This window comes from Polyodon spathula, chromosome 5 (genome assembly GCF_017654505.1).
Source record: "Polyodon spathula isolate WHYD16114869_AA chromosome 5, ASM1765450v1, whole genome shotgun sequence".
Classification (NCBI taxonomy): Eukaryota; Metazoa; Chordata; class Actinopteri; order Acipenseriformes; family Polyodontidae; genus Polyodon; species Polyodon spathula.
The window spans coordinates 1498835-1523536 of NC_054538.1; the positions used below are offsets into that span (position 1 = coordinate 1498835).

General features: G+C 38.8%; 1 long non-coding RNA gene across 1 annotated transcript in view; it reads left to right on the forward strand.

Annotated features, from left to right (window-relative positions):
* The window catches only part of LOC121315395, a 37413-nt gene extending 25558 nt beyond the window's left edge, over positions 1-11855 (forward strand). Inside the window, exons 2-3 of the long non-coding RNA XR_005950258.1 lie at positions 8617-8692; positions 9862-11855. This is a non-coding gene — a long non-coding RNA (uncharacterized LOC121315395). The remainder of the gene's footprint in view (positions 1-8616; positions 8693-9861) is intronic.
* Positions 11856-24702: the final 12847 nt, after the last annotated feature.

A 24702-nucleotide genomic window follows, 5' to 3' on the forward strand; every position in this document is an offset into this window, starting at 1 on the left:
CCTTCATCCGAGGCCTGACTCCTGCTGCGCTGCGCCAACAGGTCTGACTCGCTGCTCCAACCTCCCTGAAGCTCACCCTGTCACAAGCTCAATGGGTGGAGGTAGTGCTCAGGGAAGGTGAGGGTAGTTGGACCCCTGGAGAGGCTCAAGAAGGGAAATCGAAGCCTACCTACCGGTGGCCGGATGCCCACCAAGCTCAGGCCTGTGAAAAGCCTGCTTGGGTAACTGAGGTCATTGCCCCACAGTCAATCCGATTACACCCTCCCCTGAGCCAGGGTAACTCAGACATCCCCAGGCTGCAACACTTACCAGCTGGCACTAGTGCACTGTGCCCAGCGCTGCCAACCGCCTTGGGAACACGACTGCCCGACGCCATCAATGCCTCCATGGCCTACAGCCCTCCTGCAGCCCCAGCACGGCAGTTCTCCCATCCTGCTGGACACAGACACGAGCAATGAGGGGATTGGGTGGTGTGCTGTTCCCCCTGGATGTCCATTCTCCCTTCCTGCTGGACACGGACACCAGCAATGAGGGGATCGGGTGGTGTACTGTTCCCCCTGGATGTCCGTTCTCCCTGCTGGACAAGAACATGAGCAATGAGGGAATTGGGGGTGTCTTATCCCAGCCGGGTCCTGAAGGTGAGCATGTGGTGGCGTATTTTATCCGGTCGCTCAGCAAGGCGGAGCGCCACTATTGCATCACTCGATGGGAGCTGCTTGCGGTGGTGGAGGGGGTCCGCCCCTTCCGCCACTACTTCTACTTACCTCTTTAAATGCTTCTGAACCTGGAGAAAATATCCTTGAGCAGGTTCAGAAGCATTTAAACTAGAAAGGAAGGGGGGAGAAATCAACAAAAAAACAGAAGGGAGACTGCATCAAAACAAGAACAACAACTCAGGTAAGACAACCATTAAATGTATTTATCTAAATGCTAGAAGTATCAGAAACAAAATTCAAGAACTTGAAGCTACTGCACTAAAAGGTAACTATGATGTGATAGGTGTTACAGAAACATGGTTGTCTGAGAGTGATGGGGACGAATATAATATTTGTGGGTATACAAGACAGGCAGGACAGAAGAGGAGGAGGGGTAGCGCTATACATAAGAAACAGTCTTGAAGCCCAGGTGTTAAACCTGGACAAAGAAAATAAAACAGAATCAATATGGGTCAGAATAACGGACAAAAATTCAAAGGGCATAATAATAGGAGCATGCTATAGACCGCCAGATTCAGACGGTGAGCACAATAATCTATTATACAATGACATTAGAAATGCATGTAGCAAAGGAGAAGCCATACTAATGGGGGATTTCAACTTCCCCCAAATAAAATGGGAAAACCCCGGTGGGTAACACGAAGGATGAAATAGAAATGGTGGAAATGACAAATGACTGCTTACTAACACAATGTCAAGGCACAGACTAGAGGGGAGGCATGCCTTGATTTAGTCTTTTCAAATAACGAAGATAGAATAACTAAAACAGAGGTCAGAGAACCACTGGCAAACTCAGACCACAACATGGTCTCATTTGAAGTGTTTTTTAAAACCCCAAAAGTAATGACTAAAGCTAAGGTTTACAATTTTAGAAAAGCAAACTATGAAGGTATGAAACAGAGACTAACAGAAGTAGATTGGAGTAAAATAGAGAAAACACCTTCAAAAATGTAGTAGTAGAGGCGCAAAACAATTACATCCCTAAAGTAGACAAATCTAAGTGTAAAACTAAATTGCCAAAATGGTTTAATAGATCAATTAAAAAAAATTATCAGCAAAAAAAGGCACTTTACAGAGCATTAAAAAAGGACCAAAAAGAAAGTACGCAGAAAGAGTACACAGAACTGCAAACGCAAGTCAAAAAGGAAGTTAGAAAGGCCAAGAGAGAAATAGAAATGAACATTGCTAAGGGAGCTAAAACCAATTCCAAAATGTTTTTCCAATAGTACAACAGCAAGAGAACATTCAAAGAGGAGATTAAATGTTTAAGAGATACAAATGGCAAAATCGTGGATGAAGAAAAAAAAATAGCAAATATATTAAATGATTACTTTTCACAAGTTTTTACAAAGGAAGATACTGACAACATGCCCAACATGTCATCCAGTTCCTATCCAGTTTTAAATAACTTTAGCATAACTGAGGCAGAAGTGTTAAAGGGACTAGGAGCTCTTAAAATAAACAAATCCCCTGGGCCAGATGAGATCCTCCCAGTAGTACTCAAAGTAATGAAAGAAGTAATTTACAAACCGCTAACCAAGATCATGCAGCAGTCTCTTGACACAGGGGTGGTACCGACAGACTGGAAAATTACAAACGTAATACCGATCCACAAAAAGGGAAACAAAACTGAACCAGGTAACTACAGACCAGTAAGCCTGACTTCTATTATATGCAAACTTATGTAAACTATAATAAAATCCAAAATGGAAAATTACCTATATGGTAACAGGGTCCTGGGAGACAGTCAACATGGTTTTAGGAAAGGGAGATCGTGTCTAACTAACTTGCTTGATTTTTTTGAGGATGCAACATCGATAATGGATAATTGCAAAGCATATGACATGGTTTATTTAGATTTCCAGAAAGCTTCTGACAAAGTCCCGCACAAAAGATTAATTCTCAAACTGAACGCAGTTGGGATTCAAGGAAACACATGTACATGGATTAGGGAGTGGTTAACATGTAGAAAACAGAAAGTACTGATTAGAGGAAAAACCTCAGAATGGAGTGTGGTAACCAGCGGTGTACCACAGGGATCAGTATTAGGTCCTCTGCTATTCCTAATCTACATTAATGATTTAGATTCTGGTATAGTAAGCAAACTTGTTAAATTTGCAGACGACACAAAAGTAGGAGGAGTGGCAAACACTGTTGCAGCAGCAAAAGTCATTCAAAATGATCTAGACAAGATTCAGAACTGGACAGACACATGGCAAATGACATTTAATAGAGAAAATTGTAAGGTACTGCACACAGGAAATAAAAATGTACATTATAAATATCATATGGGAGATACTGAAATTGGAGAAGGAATCTATGAAAAAGACCTAGGAGTTTTTGTTGACTCAGAAATGTCTTCATCTAGACAATGTGGGGAAGCTATAAAAAAGGCCAACAAGATGCTTGGATACATTGTGAAAAGTGTTGAATTTAAATCAAGGGAAGTAATGTTAAAACTGTGCAATGCACTAGTAAGACCTCATCTTGAATATTGTGTGCAGTTCTGGTCACCTCGCTATAAAAAAGATATTGCTGCTGTAGAAAGAGTGCAAAGAAGAGCGACCAGAATTATTCCAGACTTAAAAGGCATGTCATATGCAGACAGGCTAAAAGAATTGAATCTGTTCAGTCTTGAACAAAGAAGACTACGTGGTGACCTAATTCAAGCATTCAAAATTCTAAAAGGTATTGACAGTGTTGACCCAAGGGACTTTTTCAGCCTGAAAAAAGAAACAAGGACCAGGGGTCACAAATGGAGTTTAGAAAAAGGGGCATTCAGAACAGAAAATAGTAGGCACTTTTTTACACAGAGAATTGTGAGGGTCTGGAATCAACTCCGCAGTAATGTTGTTGAAGCTGACACCCTGGGATCCTTCAAGAAGCTGCTTGATGAGATTTTGGGATCTATAAGCTGCTAACAACCAAACGAGCAAGATGGGCTGAATGGCCTCCTGTCGTTTGTAAACTTTCTTATGTTCTTATGTTCCTGGTTCCCCTTCACCATCCGGACAGACTACACCACCCTGCAGTGGCTCCTGACATTCCGGTAGCCAGAGGGACAGGTTGCCCGACGGATCAATCTGTACACATGGAAACCCAGCATCAGTTGGATCTTAATTTGAATTTTGGTAAAACGTGATTTATAGCAGTCTGGCTTTAAACCCTCCCTTAATTCCTTGCACAGTTTAATAATTGCAGCTGTATCAAATCTGAATCTTCTTTTTAACTCTTCATCTGGCATATTTAAGAAAGAAAATCTGATTTACCTCAGTCTTGCTGCTTTGTTGAGCCCGATTGTTGTCTTTTATAGTCAATGATATGCAAATTAAAAAAACAAGTAGTATTGCCAAACTTTCATATTTGGGAAAACAGTCGCTTTTTATTATGAAATGACGTCACACAGTTGTCTGAAACACGAAACATGTCTTTGATGAATCTAAAACAGCTCTTAAACCGTTCTAAATCTGTTCATAAGAATGATTTTTGGATCTGACGCTTTGATGACTAGGGGCCTGTGTTCTATCCGCATGTCTCCTTCCAGGTCAGCCTGAAGCAGTTGGCAGATGTCAGTGATTGTTTGTCTGTTGAGGCAAAATTGCTGCAGACATTGTGTGTCAGACAAAAAAGACCGATGACTTTTAAATATCTGTGGACTTCTCCTCCTCCTTTCTTTGTCTGGCCACTTAGAAATAATGATTATTATTATGATCAATCAATCAATCAATCAATCTTTATTTTATATAGCACCTTTCAAAGTGGACCACCATCACCAAACGCTTTACAAGATACAGTAATAAACAATGCATAATACATTACAGTAAAAACAAAAAAGTTAGAAGTAGCAAAGACAACAGCTAATAACAGATATCAGGCTTAATAGCATGGTTATTTATTTCTCTTTTCTTTGCCTGCTTCCCTGGTAGTTTCACCAGTATTTATGGTCGACCATGTAACATGCTAACAGTTTAGACCTTTTTTTCACATATCAACTGAAACGCAAATGCGAACGCTGTTGATGGTTTGCAGAATACATACACTAGTATGTAAATGAGGACACTCCCAGTAAGTTCAGCCCATGTCCAGAGATAACGCTGACTTGCCGAGTGGTCACTAAAACACGGTTGCTAAATCACATATGTGGGCAAAGTCTGTATGCCCACACGTGTGCCTTATTCTGGTGCCCTAACTAAGTGTTTTGAGATTGCATTAGGGATTTGTGAACTTTGCTAAATAGGGTGCTACATGTGTTAATGCTAGCATTGCACACCATTCCCAGAAGCATTAGTTGTCTTCATTGCAGTTGTTGTTTGTTTTGTTAATTGGTATTTTTTTAAAGTCACTATATGGATAGCAGTGCCATCATTAAAATGTAATCAGCAATGTAGAATGGGCCCGGCTTCAGCTACTTTTGCAGTTACTTTTTTTACATGCCCATACATGGGCCTAATTCATTTCTTATGGTTACATTTGTATTCCATATTATCAACCTTTGTATTAAATCTGTAATTTGTGTTTCAAATGAGCAAAACCAGATCATGAGCAAAACCTGATCATGAACAAAATCAGATCATGAGCAAAACCTGATCATGAGCAAAACCTGATCATGAACAAAATCAGATCATGAGCAAAACCAGATCATGAACAAAATCAGATCATGAGCAAAACCTGATCATGAGCAAAACCTGATCATGAGCAAAACCTGATCATGAGCAAAACCAGATCATGAACTAAACCAGATCATGAGCAAAACCAGATCATGAACAAAACCTGATCATGAGCAAAACCAGATCATGAACAAAACCAGATCATGAAAAAATCCAGATCATGAGCAAAACCTGATCATGAACAACACCTGATCATGAACTGTACTTTAAATAAACAGGAGATGAAACATATCAGATTAACAAAAACGTACAAATGAAAAAAAAGACAGAGACAAGCAAGATGAGGGACGTGTAATGAAATTCTTCTGCCATAGTGCATCATAACGCAAATAGCAACACTCATTAATGCTATACAACATGCGAGCTACTGGAGTATTTGTCTATTTTAAGATCCTAAAGGAACAGAATACATACACATGCAAGATTCTGGGTAAGATGCCTAGGCTTTTACCATTACTTTGCTAAATTATAATATGATTTTAGCATTTGTTAACATTTTTAAATTTCAATTAATCATCAGTTTTTAAAAAGTACCAAATAACAAAACAAACAATAACTGTATATTAATAATAATAATAATAATAATAATAATAATAATAATAATAATAATAATAATAATAAAATATTATTACTGCTTACATCTGTAATCAGTAATACAATGAAAAAACATTTGTAAAGGATCAAAACATGAGAAAATTCAACCTGACAACAGGTTATGAGTACAATAGTACTGTGAAAGTTATTAAAGAAAAATAATCTACTGTAGGTTCCCAAAAGGCAGGTGAACAGAGACCAGTTGTGTCATGTTGATAATAATGCAGAAATCCTTTATTTTCTTTTAAAAAGGGGTTCCCTGTCGAGCAGAATACTGCCTAATAGCACAATAGCATACAACAACAGAGCAGACATGAAAGACTGAAGAGCAGCAGTATACATGCACCTGGCTCAGTCGAAACTTGGTGGGGCTTGTTGTCTGGTAAAACGCAATACAGGAAAACAGTTCCGAATGTTTTGCATAGAAGGCAAGACTGAAAGCGAGCATATTTTAACAGAGATAAGAAAAGAATGCAATGGGCTAATATTAGCGAGTGGATCTAGAGCACAAGGTCCTTGTTGCTATTAGCTGTGACCGCCCAATGGCACTGGACAAGTATGCTGGCAATGTTTAACAAGCCATCCATCTTTTACCTGCTTCTATCAAACAGAACCCTTTGTTTGAACCTCCTAGCCAGCAGCCCTTTTTCTTTCCCTCCTGCCGACAGGATAACTCACGGCAGCAATGCGTTTATGAGAGGCTTCACTTTGGTTCTGTTACCTCTTATGAAACTAGCATTTATGAGCCTTTCTGCAATTTAAAAGGTGGTTTTTATCCATGTTTATATCGTTGAAGTGTTTAAAGTGGCAAGGATATGGAAAGGCAAGAGAAATCAATTTGTCAAATGTATTTATTCCAAGCCCAGTGGAAATGGTAGCTTTGCGACTGTATATTCCAGCAATGTTGTTTATTTATTTATTTGTTTATTTATTCATTCATTTATTTATCATTTTGTTCACCAATTGTTTAGATACCATCCTCTTCTAGTATTTTTCTGACTTTCGTCATGTTATTAATTGAAGCATGATGCCCAGATATTTCCGGATTCCAAAGCTTGTATTGCAGATTAATATATAATGCATGTTTTGTGCTGTTTAGACTTGGATAGGCTGTGGTTCAATAGTTACACTTGATACTTTGTAGCTGTGCAATCACACAGTGAAATTGAACCATTTATTTGAATATATGGAATAAAGCAATGCATTTCAGCCCAATTCCATTTTAAAGATGCCACTTAGTGGTTTCACACCTGGCCTTGATCACTGCTTGGCATGTTGGCAATAAGAGGGTGAGTGCATTTCATGCCACAAGAGTTTTCCTTTTACACACATGTCATAAAAAAGAGAAACAGCCAAACAAGCTTCACAAAAGCAGCACATACAATCTAGAGGTAGCTTTACATGCTAATAAATATGTCATCAATGTAGACAGATATTGAAGGCTTATATTGCTTGCTTGGTACATGAGAACGACTAACACAGGTGATGGGCATGTAGATAAATCAAATCAATAATAAAATGACAAGAGACACAGTGTACACCAGCTGTAAATAGCTACTGTGAAGGAAGCAAGGGTTCAAGTGAAGTTATCACACAGACTTTATCAAGATCATACTCATAAAGGTAACGTTGGATGCCCCTTAAAACCCCCTTTACTGACAACTGTTTCATTTGTAAATAACAGTGAGTTCTATGTGTGTGAAAATTCTTTCTTGTTTGGTCTACAAATGAAGTACAGTTCCATGAAACCATTCCCAATTTCAATGCTGAACAAAATGCTTTCAAATAAAAATGAGTTCAGTTTTTGGATGCAATTTCCTGTCCCCATCACCCATACTACCCTTAAAGGTAAAACAGATAATACATTTAATAAAACCTTTTCACTAATGCCTTCAATCTTCTATTCTGCTCAAATAAAGAAAGACGCAATCAGTAACTTAAAACTAGCAACAGCTACAACAAAAAACTACTTACGACCAGGGTGTAAATCTAGTCTATTTAAGTTGCTGTCTTGTATTGTTAAAAATCTTAAGTATCCTCAAAAATAGTCCATACACGGTCCGTCAGTGAAACATACGCTAAACAGTGTTAAGTATGTGGCTTTGTTTTTCTCAAGCCTATTGCTGCCGTCAAAGGGGACACATTAACATTCTTCTGGTAAGAGTCTTTGCTATCGGGCACATCTGTCTCACAAAGAGAGGAGTGCATTCGCCACATTCTTACTGAGTGTAGTGGCACCTCTGGATGCTCTTAGAAAAGAAAGCTGGCTCTCACTGAACCCAAGGTAAATCAAGAGAGGGATTCTGGAATTTAGAGCATTAGGTTCAAATACAACAAAACTTTGTTGAACAAACACTGCTTAGAGCATGTGAGGTCTGTAGTGGGAGTGTCGTTCAATCATTTACAGTGAGTATCCCGAGAGAGGAGAGACTGTGGACACACAATAACAGAACAAAATGTGCATACACAGGCAGACATTTTTTTTGTTGCAAAATAACTTATTGCATCAAAAATATATCATAATGCAATTGACATTACCCAAATCATAAACAGATTGGATTTCATCAATATAGATTTTTCCAGATCAGAATACATTTTAAAATGTATTTAAAATTAAACACATAATTTTTTTCTTACAGAACAAATGGCCTTTTGATCGTCAACTCATCATTTCAATCGTGAAGTTTCTATCTGCTGCTTGGCAAACCGACATAGGTAAAGGAAAGGGTTAAACTATATACAGTATGAGCAGAGAGACAAAGCAGCAGTGTCAGGTTACTGCAGTCCTGCTCATGAATCCAAACTGATGTGTTTAAACCGTTGAGTTACAGTTCAATATCCCTTGTACTATGTGGTCTCTGATTAATGTATTATATTCAATCTCCTCATATAGAACTTTTTGAAAATGAAACAATTACTTATGGGCACGCAACTTGTTAAGCAGTACCAATTGTAACTCAGAATTCAACAAAATGGAACTTACTTTTGACAACTTGGTCTCTTTTGTAGATAGCACATTGTTCTATTGCAATTATTAATCGTACACAAGACTGAACTCTCAGACTGTTCTGAGCTGCAAGGTTCACATGGATCGATATATTACAATTTATTACTATTTTACAATAATTGCGATTTTGTTTTCCACTTTTTATTGACCCTGTCACCAATGAGATTGTAATTAATTAATTAGGCCTCATTTACAAGTATCCTAGTAAGACTGCAATAATCACTCATCATCACTCTAAAAGACAACATCATATATTCAGTCTGGGATCAGAAACATTTACACTTTGATAATTCTTGGAACCTACTATTATATTATAAATCCACATATTAAATAAGAGTAGGACTTGATAGCCATTTGGTATCAATGCTATGTCTCCTCAGTGGTGTTTTTACTATACATGTTTCTGGATGTGATTTTCTGTCCCTTTGTAAAAGGTTACACCTATGTAATCACAGTTTTGTTTTCTAAAAGGAAAGCAATGTGTTCATGTTAATCAGCTACAGATACCTTCATTGTTTCTTGCAGGTTTGTAACTTTAGCAGTTTGTTGTTCATTTTACAAATAAATGGTGCAAACTATCCTTATAAAGAGACATCTCGAAAAATAATAATTTTGATCTTCGCACAGTGGAAAATGCTTTGTGAATCAGGCCATTGATCTTCACCAAGGTGGACATTTCTTTTGCTGTACAGAAATGTGAAATGGGTGTCCTCATACAGACGGAATCTCTATACAGATCAACTGCTGTTCATGCAGCCTTTCTATTAGTTATTATTAACGCAGCACAAGACTGAAGACAAATTGACATCTACTTAAGGAGCTGTACTGGTATTGAATATCATTGCCTTTAATGAAATGCTTCTTTAATTCCCAACAGGTACAAGCAGGTGCCTCCCCGGTGATGAATGTACAACCGAGAGGAGAAACAGAACGGCTTTTGAGTCACTGTGTTCATTAGTACCTGGTTAGGACTGCGTCCAACCTGATGGCAAATATGAAATATCAAAGCGCTTGTCAGCACTCCTGAATGGGACAAAGAAAGGCTGCATTAATGATTAACTGTGCTAAAAGCCCTGTCTTTTGTATTCCCATGGTGCCTGGGCTATCTGGCTGCCATGTGACATGCTCGGGCCCTTTTCTAGCAGATTGAGGAAAGCTAGTGAGCAAACACAGGTGCTTCGGAGTCAGCACGGCTGTCAGGGGTAACCACAAACAACACCAGCTATGCCTGGTTAAATGACCTCCTCTGTTTGCTTCCATTGCTGCTTCCTGGGGAGCGTACATTTCAAGCCCAGCGTCTCCTGCCCCTATTCTCAGCTATTCACATGCAGTGCTGAAAAAGCAGGCAGAGCCACTTCTTTCATGCAACAGCATTCAGGGGCCAAACCAAGGGACAGAGTACACTAATTAAAAGTGTTCAAGTCTTTAGCTGCCAAAACAAAACACATTTATTTTTTTCTCAAGTGGGGCTATTTTCTTGACCCTGTGTCAAACACAAAGCAGCCATTCATTTTGAAATGAGCATTTGGAAATGTGTGAGTGTGGAAGAGAGCAAAATGCAAGCACTTTCACTATTAATAGATAGCAAATAAGAAAAGTTTCAAAGAAGCTTGTTTGCAGCTTTGAAACTCCAGACACGCCTCGGCCTAAATGCCAGTTTCCTGGGTATGAATGTTACACAGTAGCAAGGCTGGTACAAGGGTTCTGTGCTGTGGAAAACACAAAGTCCCCCCAGCAGATTATTGAACTTTCTACAGGGCACAAGTCAGACAGGCTGTCTTTTATTGTTTAGATATTGATATTTGCATATTACAGCTCTGTACAATTACGCACGGCCAGTAAACCTGTACTACCAAGAACACGCTAAAGGTGTTTTAAGTAAACAAGTAAAACACACAAGAGAGGAAATCAGGTTAGAAAGAGAAATGTTAAGAGCAGTATCATCACAGCCTACTGCAGTGTCTAAACTATGTCTTAATACTATGTCCCTGGAATTACATTTCATTATTGTATATTGTATATGGTAATAGCAGGTGAATAAATGCCCACATGGGAAAGGCACAGTCAGATTCACATAGAGTTGAAGAGTGGTGGTATTTAGACCAGCCACTGTTGAGATCATTAAAATAGACCTCTTGCTTAATTAATGGAATACGCTTATTCAAGAGGTATTGCTTTGCCAGTCTACTCCATTTACACAGTTTCGTCATTAAAAATGAGTTCAGCTTTTGATAATGATTGCTACCTAGTCTAATAGGGATTGTTTACAACAATGTGGTATGACTATGAATATGATAAGACTATAATGTTATAAGAGGATCATTCTCAACAGCAAACTCAAACCTAGAGCAATGGCCAGGTCTTATTTGAGCACACAACGCTGTTAAACTGCAGATTTATTGCATAGTTCTTGTCAGTGCAAAAAGTCTCATCCATTGTCTGTTAAAACTCCTAACAGATTTCAGGCAATGACGAGAAGAATAAAAAGAGTCATTGAAAACTGTGATAATCTCAAAGTCTCTTTGAAGTTCTGCATACAATGCAGCCTTTTTACAGAGCAGGAGCACTTAAAAAGGCTGTAGACTGAATGAACTTGGGTCTTTTGTAAGATCTGTTCCAAGAACGTAGTCCTCTGAACTAATGAAAACAAACATATATTAATAATACGCAATCGGTTAGCTGCGACGTTTGGTGCTGCTTGCAAGTGTAGAGTCAATATGTATTTCAATTGCATTCATTTACAATAGAATCAGTCAATTTGCTAAAATATCAACCTAAGGCTATGGCTTTGCAGCACCTGTCTTTTATTTGTACTTTTAAGCTATTTTGATTTACTATCCTGTACTAAAGAAATAAAGATGTTTAAAATAACTTTTCCCATTGTGTTTTGTATTGCTTATTATAAACACGGTAATGTAAAGCATATACAGTTTGTTTCGTGACATTACCAGTGATCATTATTTGCTCATTAATTGTGCAGTGACCAGTAAAGAAATAACCGTGGAAGTGTTTAGCTCGTAAATACCAGCTGGAAAGCACATTGCTTGTAGTTGTAAACCCAGTGTCCATAAACAGCAAGAGTAGAAGAGAGACTCTGAATGGTATTTATAGGGCAGTCGAACTGCCATGTTAATAGTGACCATTCCATAGTGAAAACAGAAGCCTTATTACACACTCTTTGTGAACAAACAACGGTCAACTAAATGTGCAGGAAGTTTGACATACTTCTCATGGAAAAGCCATGCAAACCCAATAATGGACAGATGGAAAGAGTTCAAATAGAGAGGCTCTTAGGAGATATAAGAGACTAAAATGATAAAGTCATGGTGGCTTGGGGAACTCAAAGGGTAGCAGAATATACAGCCACTGGTAACAACCTGTTAGGGCAGACAAGTGCCATTAGACAAGTAGTTAATAACACCCAGGCAGAAGAAATACCTGGCTTTGGGGACAAATATAGCTGGGTGTCATCAGCATAGCAATGGAAGGTCACTCCGTGTCTGTGGATAATGTCACCTAACGGTAGCATATATACTGAAAACAGCAACAGACCTAGAATGAAGCCCCGTGGAACACCACAGATAACTTCCGATAATGCAGATTTTACCTCCCCAATAGAGACTAACTGAAACCTATCAGAAAGATAAGATTTGAAACAGGATAGGACAAGGCCAGACACTCCTACTGTGCTTTCAAGATGATTCAGTAGGATGGAATAAGCTATAGTATCAAAGGCAGCACTCAGATCTAGAAGAATTAAAAGTGATGGAAAGCCTGAGTCAGAGCTTATCACCATTTTGAACTGGTGGACTGGAAAAGTGGTTAACAAAGACAGGTACGAACAAGCTAAACCATTTTAAGACTCAGGCGCGAGGGCAGGAGACACTTCAATTTTAAGACTGAGAAGAGAAGGTTGGAGACACTTCTTCACACAGAGAGTGGTGAGGGTGTGGAAGGAATTACCTAGTCATGTTATTGATGCTAAATTACTGTGATACTTAAAGACACAACTTGAAAATGTTTTGAGATCAATCAGCCTGAAACCCGACAAGCATAGACCTCTAAATGGCCTCCTCTCAATTGTACATTTTCTTATGTTCTTATGCAATTTTACAAGGCATGTATTATTATATTTACTTTATTTAAAGGTAAATCAAATGATCAGATACCTCTCGAAATAATTAAGCAACGGAATGGATCGAAATTCATTGTTAAGTTTTTTCTAAATGTTTTACTGATGGTATTTAAAAATATCTAGTATCACATGTTGATTACAAGGATGATCTACTAATTACTAGGGTACCAAAAAAAGAGACTTCTGATGCAGTGCCTTACATTAAAATCCTCAGATTGTCATCACCTGTCTAATTGAAACCACTTGCATTTCAACTGTGTGAAATTATCAGATATAAAATCTGAAGTAAACAGACATTCAATGAAATACTGCTTACTCTATTAATAAAAAATATACAGTGATAGAGGTTTTATAGCAATACTGTACAAGAGCTAGGCTTGTCTGCAGTTGTGGTTATAGAGCTTTTAACCTCTTGTAATATCACTAGCACGGGACAGAATCTGTAACGGCAGTGCATCATACAGCACGGTAACACAAGCCTGTGAAAAAATGTACGTTTGACACGAACAAAGATGCACAGATGCCTCTCTATGCTTTTAGTTCTATATATATTAGTATACAGAGATGCCTCCCTATGCTTGTAATTCTTTATATATTTGTATGCACAAGTGCCTCCCTATGCTTGTAATTCTATATATATTTGTATGCACAGGTGCCTCCCTATGCTTGTAGTTCTATATATATTTGTATGCACAGGTGCCTCCCTATGCTTGTAGTTCTATATATATTTGTATGCACAGGTGCCTCCCTATGCTTGTAATTCTATATATATTTGTATGCACAGGTGCCTCCCTATGCTTGTAGTTCTATATATATTTGTATGCACAGGTGCCTCCCTATGCTTGTAATTCTATATATATTTGTATGCACAGGTGCCTCCCTATGCTTGTAGTTCTATATATATTTGTATGCACAAGTGCCTCCCTATGCTTGTAATTCTATATATATATTTGTATGCACAGGTGCCTCCCTATGCTTGTAATTCTATATATATTTGTATGCAGAGGTGCCTCCCTATGCTTGTAGTTCTATATATATACTTGTATGCACAGGTGCCTCCCTATGCTCTCTCTCTCTCTCTCTCTCTCTCTCTCTCTATATATATATATATATATATATATATATATATATATATATATATATATATATATATATATATATATATATATATATTTGTATGCACAGGTGCCTCCCTATGCTTGTAATTCTATATATATTTGTATGCACAGGTGCCTCCCTATGCTTGTAATTCTATATATATATATATGCATATGCATATATATATATATATATATATATATATATATATATATATATATATATATATTTGTATGCACAGGTGCCTCCCTACGCTTCTAATTCTATATATATTTGTATGCACAGGTGCCTCCCTATGCTTGTAGTTCTATATATATTTGTATGCACAAGTGCCTCCCTATGCTTGTAATTCTATATATATATTTGTATGCACAGGTGCCTCCCTATGCTTGTAGTTCTATATATATTTGTATGCACAAGTGCCTCCCTATGCTTGTAGTTCTATATATATTTGTATGCACAAGTGCCTCCCTATGCTTGTAGTTCTATATATATTTGTATGCACAAGTGCCTCCCTATGCTTGTAATTCTATACATATATTTGTATGCACAGGTGCCTCCCTATGCTTGTAATTCTATATATATATATATATTTGTATGCACAGGTGCCTCCCTATGCTTGTAATTCTATATATATTTGTATGCACAAGTGCCTCCCTATGCTTGTAATTCTATATATATTTGTATGCACAGGTGCCTCCCTATGCTTGTAATTCTATATATATTTGTATGCACAAGTGCCTCCATATGGTTGTAGTTCTATATATATTTGTATGCACAGGTGCATCCCTGTGCTTGTAGTTCTATATATATTTGTATGCCAGCTTTCACTATTACTAATATTTCTTTGTCTTTCCCATTGTGAATGTTAATGTTGTATAAATAAATAAATATATTTTAAAAAAATCTATGGCAATTACTTATATTAACTGTAATGTAAAACATGTGTACACAACACGTAAATGACAAATGCTTAATGACATTTCATTCAATTGTCTTTTTTTTTACATTTTTTTTTAATGGCCAATTTTGGACAATTACTGAATAAAATGCCCATGAGATACCCCATTACCCAGGTGTGCGTATTTACCCTTTTATTTTGTCTAACGTTTTATAAAGCTTTTAAAGTCCAGGGCACGCGTAGAGTCAACACCCAAAGGATGAAGAGATCCATCAGATGGTGAGAAAACTGGATCTTTGGAGGACAATATCACAGTAAAAACATAATATTAATACAGGCAAAAAAACATTCCTTTCTCTCAGCTGGAATATTGGTCTGAAAATGTTTCCCCTTTGTTTCTTTTGTCTGAGACAAGTTTTTCTTACAGCAACGCATGTCCAAACAATTTCGTTTTCTCAATGTCTGCTCAGCTGGTGACAGGTGCACGTTTTTCAAGCGCGGACAGGTATGGGCCCTCATCCAAACTGGCGCACCTTGTCTGTCAGCTGTCTTCAGTGACTACCTGCTCAACCTATTAGTGTGCATTCATTTCCCACAGAAAATTAGGCAACTAGCTTCATGCCGAGCAATCACACCACCACGTGCAGGCGAAAGACAGAAGTGGTGCAAACTCCTTTTATTTATAACATAATAATGGTCAATAAGAATATTTTAACAATTTTGTAATAACAATTTAATATGTATGTATTTACCCATATTTATAATGTACTGATGTTTACTTCATACAATTGCAATTCAGTATGAGTGAATTATGTGCCTTTGTATGCAATTACAATGCTGTTTTGATAATAGAACTTAACATAAGAATGCAATACAGAATTATCAAAAAGCATTTCTATAAAATAGGGACTAGAGATACACATTTGTTACAAAATTGATAGACGTACAGCTTTGTCACATGACTGAGCAATAAGCAAAACCCTATGTCGTTTGTTCAAATTTATTAGAGTCGACAAGAAGACTGTTATAAGTACAAAGTTCAGTGCAGCAACGACAGTAAAACACAAATTAAAATAGTCAAGTGTATTATCAATAAAAATAATGATCTGCAATAAAAACGCTCATTTAAACTATGTGTTATCAGCAGCTTTTTAATAAGCATCTGTTGGTAAGACTTGTCCTTTATCACCTGCTATGCAGGCTATTACATCATGGCCTTCATTCAGCAGCTGCAACTCAGGAAAACCTTCACTAGGAAACAAAGCAGAGCAAAACAAAAGGACGGCTTACAGTAAGCTGCCAATCAAAAAAAACAACAACTTCCATAAAAGGTTGCGTGTTAGTAAAGGAAAGGAAGACCTTTTATTGATAACAGCCGTCTAGAAATAAAAGGACATACTTCGTACAAACTGGTCATCATAGGGGGAGCATGTAGGTAAATATTCTAAAAAACCTGAACAGAATTTGATTCAAAGGATCAGGGCAGCCTGATAACAGGGCATCATAGGATAAGATAAGAACGCCAGGTAAGGACAGCAAGATTGTGATTGATTACAAACTTCCCAAGATAAAATGGGAAGTCTGGATGGGGAACAATGAAACAGAAATGGATGGCAACAGCAGTAAATGATTGCTTCCTGACCCACTGTGTCAAGAGACTGATACAGATAGTACTTGTGGAGATATGGCCCTAACCTAATGATCAGGTAATGATTTTCAAAATAGAAGTAGTTGAGCAGCTAACATGGCTTCGAAAAACAGAAAGAAAGAAAGAAAGAAAGAAAGAAAGAAAGAAAGAAAGAAAGAAAGAAAGAAAGACAGATAGCTGGGAGGATTATAGAGAGGGACAGGTTTAAACATAACAAAACCTTGAAAAAAGCATTTCAATATTGCAGTCAGTATTATATAAAAAAACAGAAGGTGAGTCATAGAAAGAGATGTAGGTAGAGAAGTGGAACACAAGTCTATGGTCACCAAATTGGGTTTAGGGTTAAGGTTAGGGTTGGGGTTGGGGTTAGGGTTAAGGTTAGGATTGGGGTTAGGGTTATACATGTCAAATGTTTCCAGATAAAACCTCTTAGAATACAATGCTGACAAATCCAAACCATTGTTCCACTCAAGTAGGTACAGAAAAGAACAGGAACATTAAAGAAGGTATTAAAAAAGGGTTGGATGATACACAACTAAATGATACGCAACCAAAATAAATGATACATTTTAGTTTTCGTCTACAATGGTTCAGGAATATGACCCATACTTTGCATTAAAAATGATTTAAAGTGCTGTAAAAAAAATATTAAGGTTTTACGTTTACATTCAAAATTAATTTATTATGTTATAAACCCATTTCAAAAATGATGTAGAAAAAACAACCCTTATCTTTTATTTACCATGCATAACCTCTTTGTGCTTGAATTGCAACGTCTGATCTGCTGGAGAAAAGAAGTACTAAAGAGTATGCAGGTTCTACACTTGAGAAGAATGTAGCAACACAAAAAGAAAAAGACAAATTGAATGTAAATAGTGGAATAATAAATATCTTAATAAATGTAACGTGCAAGGTTACAGAGGGACAGCACTCTGAGGCACACGAAGCATCATAGCAATGCAAGCCTAGATGTACTGGCAGCGGATTAAGCAACAGGCAAAATAAATATATTACAAGGACTACAAAGTACAAAGAAGAACTTATGCAGCTGTTTCAAGGTTAAAAAAGTAGAAAAAAACAACAACCACCTGACATCACTTTTAATAAACAGTTACATCAACCTTCCAGTGAGTGAGTCAGAAAGCAACCTTCCGCTGGCCCTGTCAGGACCCTGCAGGACCGGCAGTCACGGCAGGTTGGTGTGCTGCTGGGTCTCTGTTCTGTCCTTGATTCCTTTGACAGTGGTGGAGTGGCTGGGAAAACTGTTTGCCACTCAAAAACATACTGAAAACACAAGAAAAAAAGAAAGAAAACACACAAAGAATGTACAAACAACCCAGGAACAAAGGGCACTTGTAACAGAGCCGGGAATCTTGATGAAAAATTCAAACAATATTAAATTCAAAAAGTCAACAACAGACACACTTCTACTAAGGGCCTACAAACAAACAGAGGTACTCTGTACACACACATTAACAACCACATCTCAGGCCTTTCAAGATGATGATAGCTGCTTTTAAACTGATAGGTGGTGCAAACGGTTTGTAGTGGATGTGGTTATATTCTTGCTGTAGTGTGTGTGTCTGTGGTTGATGTTGTTATCTTCTTGCTGTAGTGTGTGTGTGTCTGTGGCTGATGTTGTTAACGTCTTGCTGTAGTGTGTGTGTCTGTGGTTGATGTGGTTATCTTCTTGCTGTAGTGTGTGTGTCTGTGGTTGATGTTGTTATCTTCTTGCTGTAGTGTGTGTGTCTGTGGTTGATGTTGTTATCTTCTTGCTGTAGTGTGTGTGTCTGTGGTTGATGTTGTTATCTTCTTGCTGTAGTGTGTGTGTCTGTGGTTGATGTTGTTATCTTCTTGCTGTAGTGTGTGAGTCTGTGGTGGATGTTGTTATCTTCTTGCTGTAGTGTGTGTGTCTGTGGTTGATGTTGTTATCTTCTTGCTGTAGTGTGTGTGTCTGTGGTTGGTGTTGTTATCTTCTTGCTGTAGTGTGTGTGTCTGTGGTTGATGTGGTTATCTTCTTGCTGTAGTGTGTGTGTCTGTGGTTGATGTTGTTATCTTCTTGCTGTAGTGTGTGTGTCTGTGGTTGATGTGGTTATCTTCTTGCTGTAGTGTGTGTGTCTGTGGTTGATGTTGTTATCTTCTTGCTGTAGTGTGTGTGTCTGTGGTTGATGTTGTTATCTTCTTGCTGTAGTGTGTGTGTCTGTGGTTGATGTGGTTATCTTCTTGCTGTAGTGTGTGTGTCTGTGGTTGATGTTGTTATCTTCTTGCTGTAGTGTGTGTGTCTGTGGTTGATGTTGTTATCTTCTTGCTGTAGTGTGTGTGTCTGTGGTTGATGTGGTTATCTTCTTGCTGTAGTGTGTGTGTCTGTGGTTGATGTTGTTATCTTCTTGCTGTAGTGTGTGTGTCTGTGGTTGATGTGGTTATCTTCTTGCTGTAGTGTGTGTGTCTGTGGTTGATGTTGTTATCTTCTTGCTGTAGTGTGTGTGTCTGTGGTTGATGTTGTTATCTTCTTGCTGTAGTGTGTGTGTCTGTGGTTGATGTTGTTATCTTCTTGCTGTAGTGTGTGTGTCTGTGGTTGATGTTGTTATCTTCTTGCTGTAGTGTGTGTGTCTGTGGTTGATGTTGTTATCTTCTTGCTGTAGTGTGTGTGTCTGTGGTTGATGTTGTTATCTTCTTGCTGTAGTGTGTGTGTCTGTGGTGGATGTAGTTATCTTCTTGCTGTAGTGCGTGTGTCTGTGGTTGATGTTGTTATCTTCTTGCTGTAGTGTGTGTGTCTGTGGTTGATGTTGTTATCTTCTTGCTGTAGTTGTGTGTCTGTGGTTGATGTGGTTATCTTCTTGCTGTAGTGTGTGTGTCTGTGGTTGATGTTGTTATCTTCTTGCTGTAGTGTGTGTGTCTGTGGTTGATGTGGTTATCTTCTTGCTGTAGTGTGTGTGTCTGTGGTTGATGTTGTTATCTTCTTGCTGTAGTGTGTGTGTGTCTGTGGTTGATGTTGTTATCTTCTTGCTGTAGTGTGTGTGTCTGTGGTTGATGTTGTTATCTTCTTGCTGTAGTGTGTGTGTCTGTGGTTGATGTGGTTATCTTCTTGCTGTAGTGTGTGTGTGTCTGTGGTTGATGTGGTTATCTTCTTGCTGTAGTGTGTGTGTCTGTGGTTGATGTTGTTATCTTCTTGCTGTAGTGTGTGTGTCTGTGGTTGATGTGGTTATCTTCTTGCTGTAGTGTGTGTGTCTGTGGTTGATGTTGTTATCTTCTTGCTGTAGTGTGTGTGTCTGTGGTTGATGTGGTTATCTTCTTGCTGTAGTGTGTGTGTCTGTGGTTGATGTTGTTATCTTCTTGCTGTAGTGTGTGTGTCTGTGGTTGATGTTGTTATCTTCTTGCTGTAGTGTGTGTGTCTGTGGTTGATGTTGTTATCTTCTTGCTGTAGTGTGTGTGTCTGTGGTTGATGTTGTTATCTTCTTGCTGTAGTGTGTGTGTCTGTGGTTGATGTGGTTATCTTCTTGCTGTAGTGTGTGTGTCTGTGGTTGATGTTGTTATCTTCTTGCTGTAGTGTGTGTGTCTGTGGTTGATGTTGTTATCTTCTTGCTGTAGTGTGTGTGTCTGTGGTTGATGTTGTTATCTTCTTGCTGTAGTGTGTGTGTCTGTGGTTGATGTTGTTATCTTCTTGCTGTAGTGTGTGTGTCTGTGGTTGATGTTGTTATCTTCTTGCTGTAGTGTGTGTGTCTGTGGTTGATGTTGTTATCTTCTTGCTGTAGTGTGTGTGTCTGTGGTTGATGTTGTTATCTTCTTGCTGTAGTGTGTGTGTCTGTGGTTGATGTTGTTATCTTCTTGCTGTAGTGTGTGTGTCTGTGGTTGATGTTGTTATCTTCTTGCTGTAGTGTGTGTGTCTGTGGTTGATGTGGTTATCTTCTTGCTGTAGTGTGTGTGTCTGTGGTTGATGTTTTTATCTTTTTGCTGTAGTGTGTGTGTCTGTGGTTGATGTTGTTATCTTCTTGCTGTAGTGTGTGTGTCTGTGGTTGATGTGGTTATCTTCTTGCTGTAGTGTGTGTGTCTGTGGTTGATGTTGTTATCTTCTTGCTGTAGTGTGTGTGTCTGTGGTTGATGTTGTTATCTTCTTGCTGTAGTGTGTGTGTCTGTGGTTGATGTGGTTATCTTCTTGCTGTAGTGTGTGTGTCTGTGGTTGATGTTGTTATCTTCTTGCTGTAGTGTGTGTGTCTGTGGTTGATGTTGTTATCTTCTTGCTGTAGTGTGTGTGTCTGTGGTTGATGTTGTTATCTTCTTGCTGTAGTGTGTGTGTGTCTGTGGTTGATGTTGTTATCTTCTTGCTGTAGTGTGTGTGTCTGTGGTTGATGTGGTTATCTTCTTGCTGTAGTGTGTGTGTCTGTGGTTGATGTTGTTATCTTCTTGCTGTAGTGTGTGTGTCTGTGGTTGATGTGGTTATCTTCTTGCTGTAGTGTGTGTGTCTGTGGTTGATGTTGTTATCTTCTTGCTGTAGTGTGTGTGTCTGTGGTTGATGTTGTTATCTTCTTGCTGTAGTGTGTGTGTCTGTGGTTGATGTGGTTATCTTCTTGCTGTAGTGTGTGTGTCTGTGGTTGATGTTGTTATCTTCTTGCTGTAGTGTGTGTGTCTGTGGTTGATGTTGTTATCTTCTTGCTGTAGTGTGTGTGTCTGTGGTTGATGTTGTTATCTTCTTGCTGTAGTGTGTGTGTCTGTGGTTGATGTTGTTATCTTCTTGCTGTAGTGTGTGTGTCTGTGGTTGATGTTGTTATCTTCTTGCTGTAGTGTGTGTGTCTGTGGTTGATGTTGTTATCTTCTTGCTGTAGTGTGTGTGTCTGTGGTTGATGTTGTTATCTTCTTGCTGTAGTGTGTGTGTCTGTGGTTGATGTTGTTATCTTCTTGCTGTAGTGTGTGTGTCTGTGGTTGATGTTGTTATCTTCTTGCTGTAGTGTGTGTGTCTGTGGTTGATGTGGTTATCTTCTTGCTGTAGTGTGTGTGTCTGTGGTTGATGTGGTTATCTTCTTGCTGTAGTGTGTGTGTCTGTGGTTGATGTTGTTATCTTCTTGCTGTAGTGTGTGTGTCTGTGGTTGATGTGGTTATCTTCTTGCTGTAGTGTGTGTGTCTGTGGTTGATGTTGTTATCTTCTTGCTGTAGTGTGTGTGTCTGTGGTTGATGTTGTTATCTTCTTGCTGTAGTGTGTGTGTCTGTGGTTGATGTTGTTATCTTCTTGCTGTAGTGTGTGTGTCTGTGGTTGATGTTGTTATCTTCTTGCTGTAGTGTGTGTGTCTGTGGTTGATGTTGTTATCTTCTTGCTGTAGTGTGTGTGTCTGTGGTTGATGTTGTTATCTTCTTGCTGTAGTGTGTGTGTCTGTGGTTGATGTGGTTATCTTCTTGCTGTAGTGTGTGTGTCTGTGGTTGATGTTGTTATCTTCTTGCTGTAGTGTGTGTGTCTGTGGTTGATGTGGTTATCTTCTTGCTGTAGTGTGTGTGTCTGTGGTTGATGTGGTTATCTTCTTGCTGTAGTGTGTGTGTCTGTGGTGGATGTTGTTATCTTCTTGCTGTAGTGTGTGTGTCTGTGGTTGATGTGGTTATCTTCTTGCTGTAGTGTGTGTGTCTGTGGTTGATGTTGTTATCTTCTTGCTGTAGTGTGTGTGTCTGTGGTTGATGTGGTTATCTTCTTGCTGTAGTGTGTGTGTGTCTGTGGTTGATGTTGTTATCTTCTTGCTGTAGTGTGTGTGTCTGTGGTTGATGTTGTTATCTTCTTGCTGTAGTGTGTGTGTCTGTGGTGGATGTTGTTATCTTCTTGCTGTAGTGTGTGTGTCTGTGGTTGATGTGGTTATCTTCTTGCTGTAGTGTGTGTGTCTGTGGTTGATGTTGTTATCTTCTTGCTGTAGTGTGTGTGTCTGTGGTTGATGTTGTTATCTTCTTGCTGTAGTGTGTGTGTCTGTGGTTGATGTTGTTATCTTCTTGCTGTAGTGTGTGTGTCTGTGGTTGATGTTGTTATCTTCTTGCTGTAGTGTGTGTGTCTGTGGTTGATGTGGTTATCTTCTTGCTGTAGTGTGTGTGTGTGTCTGTGGTTGATGTGGTTATCTTCTTGCTGTAGTGTGTGTGTCTGTGGTTGATGTTGTTATCTTCTTGCTGTAGTGTGTGTGTCTGTGGTTGATGTTGTTATCTTCTTGCTGTAGTGTGTGTGTCTGTGGTTGATGTGGTTATCTTCTTGCTGTAGTGTGTGTGTCTGTGGTTGATGTTGTTATCTTCTTGCTGTAGTGTGTGTGTCTGTGGTTGATGTGGTTATCTTCTTGCTGTAGTGTGTGTGTCTGTGGTTGATGTTGTTATCTTCTTGCTGTAGTGTGTGTGTCTGTGGTTGATGTTGTTATCTTCTTGCTGTAGTGTGTGTGTCTGTGGTTGATGTTGTTATCTTCTTGCTGTAGTGTGTGTGTCTGTGGTTGATGTGGTTATCTTCTTGCTGTAGTGTGTGTGTCTGTGGTTGATGTTGTTATCTTCTTGCTGTAGTGTGTGTGTCTGTGGTTGATGTTGTTATCTTCTTGCTGTAGTGTGTGTGTCTGTGGTTGATGTGGTTATCTTCTTGCTGTAGTGTGTGTGTCTGTGGTTGATGTTGTTATCTTCTTGCTGTAGTGTGTGTGTCTGTGGTTGATGTTGTTATCTTCTTGCTGTAGTGTGTGTGTCTGTGGTTGATGTTGTTATCTTCTTGCTGTAGTGTGTGTGTCTGTGGTTGATGTTGTTATCTTCTTGCTGTAGTGTGTGTGTCTGTGGTTGATGTTGTTATCTTCTTGCTGTAGTGTGTGTGTCTGTGGTTGATGTGGTTATCTTCTTGCTGTAGTGTGTGTGTCTGTGGTTGATGTTGTTATCTTCTTGCTGTAGTGTGTGTGTCTGTGGTTGATGTTGTTATCTTCTTGCTGTAGTGTGTGTGTCTGTGGTTGATGTTGTTATCTTCTTGCTGTAGTGTGTGTGTCTGTGGTTGATGTTGTTATCTTCTTGCTGTAGTGTGTGTGTCTGTGGTTGATGTTGTTATCTTCTTGCTGTAGTGTGTGTGTCTGTGGTTGATGTGGTTATCTTCTTGCTGTAGTGTGTGTGTCTGTGGTTGATGTTGTTATCTTCTTGCTGTAGTGTGTGTGTCTGTGGTTGATGTGGTTATCTTCTTGCTGTAGTGTGTGTGTGTCTGTGGTTGATGTTGTTATCTTCTTGCTGTAGTGTGTGTGTCTGTGGTTGATGTGGTTATCTTCTTGCTGTAGTGTGTGTGTCTGTGGTTGATGTTGTTATCTTCTTGCTGTAGTGTGTGTGTCTGTGGTTGATGTGGTTATCTTCTTGCTGTAGTGTGTGTGTCTGTGGTTGATGTTGTTATCTTCTTGCTGTAGTGTGTGTGTCTGTGGTTGATGTTGTTATCTTCTTGCTGTAGTGTGTGTGTCTGTGGTTGATGTTGTTATCTTCTTGCTGTAGTGTGTGTGTCTGTGGTTGATGTTGTTATCTTCTTGCTGTAGTGTGTGTGTCTGTGGTTGATGTTGTTATCTTCTTGCTGTAGTGTGTGTGTCTGTGGTTGATGTGGTTATCTTCTTGCTGTAGTGTGTGTGTCTGTGGTTGATGTTGTTATCTTCTTGCTGTAGTGTGTGTGTCTGTGGTTGATGTGGTTATCTTCTTGCTGTAGTGTGTGTGTCTGTGGTTGATGTTGTTATCTTCTTGCTGTAGTGTGTGTGTCTGTGGTTGATGTTGTTATCTTCTTGCTGTAGTGTGTGTGTCTGTGGTTGATGTGGTTATCTTCTTGCTGTAGTGTGTGTGTGTCTGTGGTTGATGTTGTTATCTTCTTGCTGTAGTGTGTGTGTCTGTGGTTGATGTTGTTATCTTCTTGCTGTAGTGTGTGTGTCTGTGGTTGATGTGGTTATCTTCTTGCTGTAGTGTGTGTGTCTGTGGTTGATGTTGTTATCTT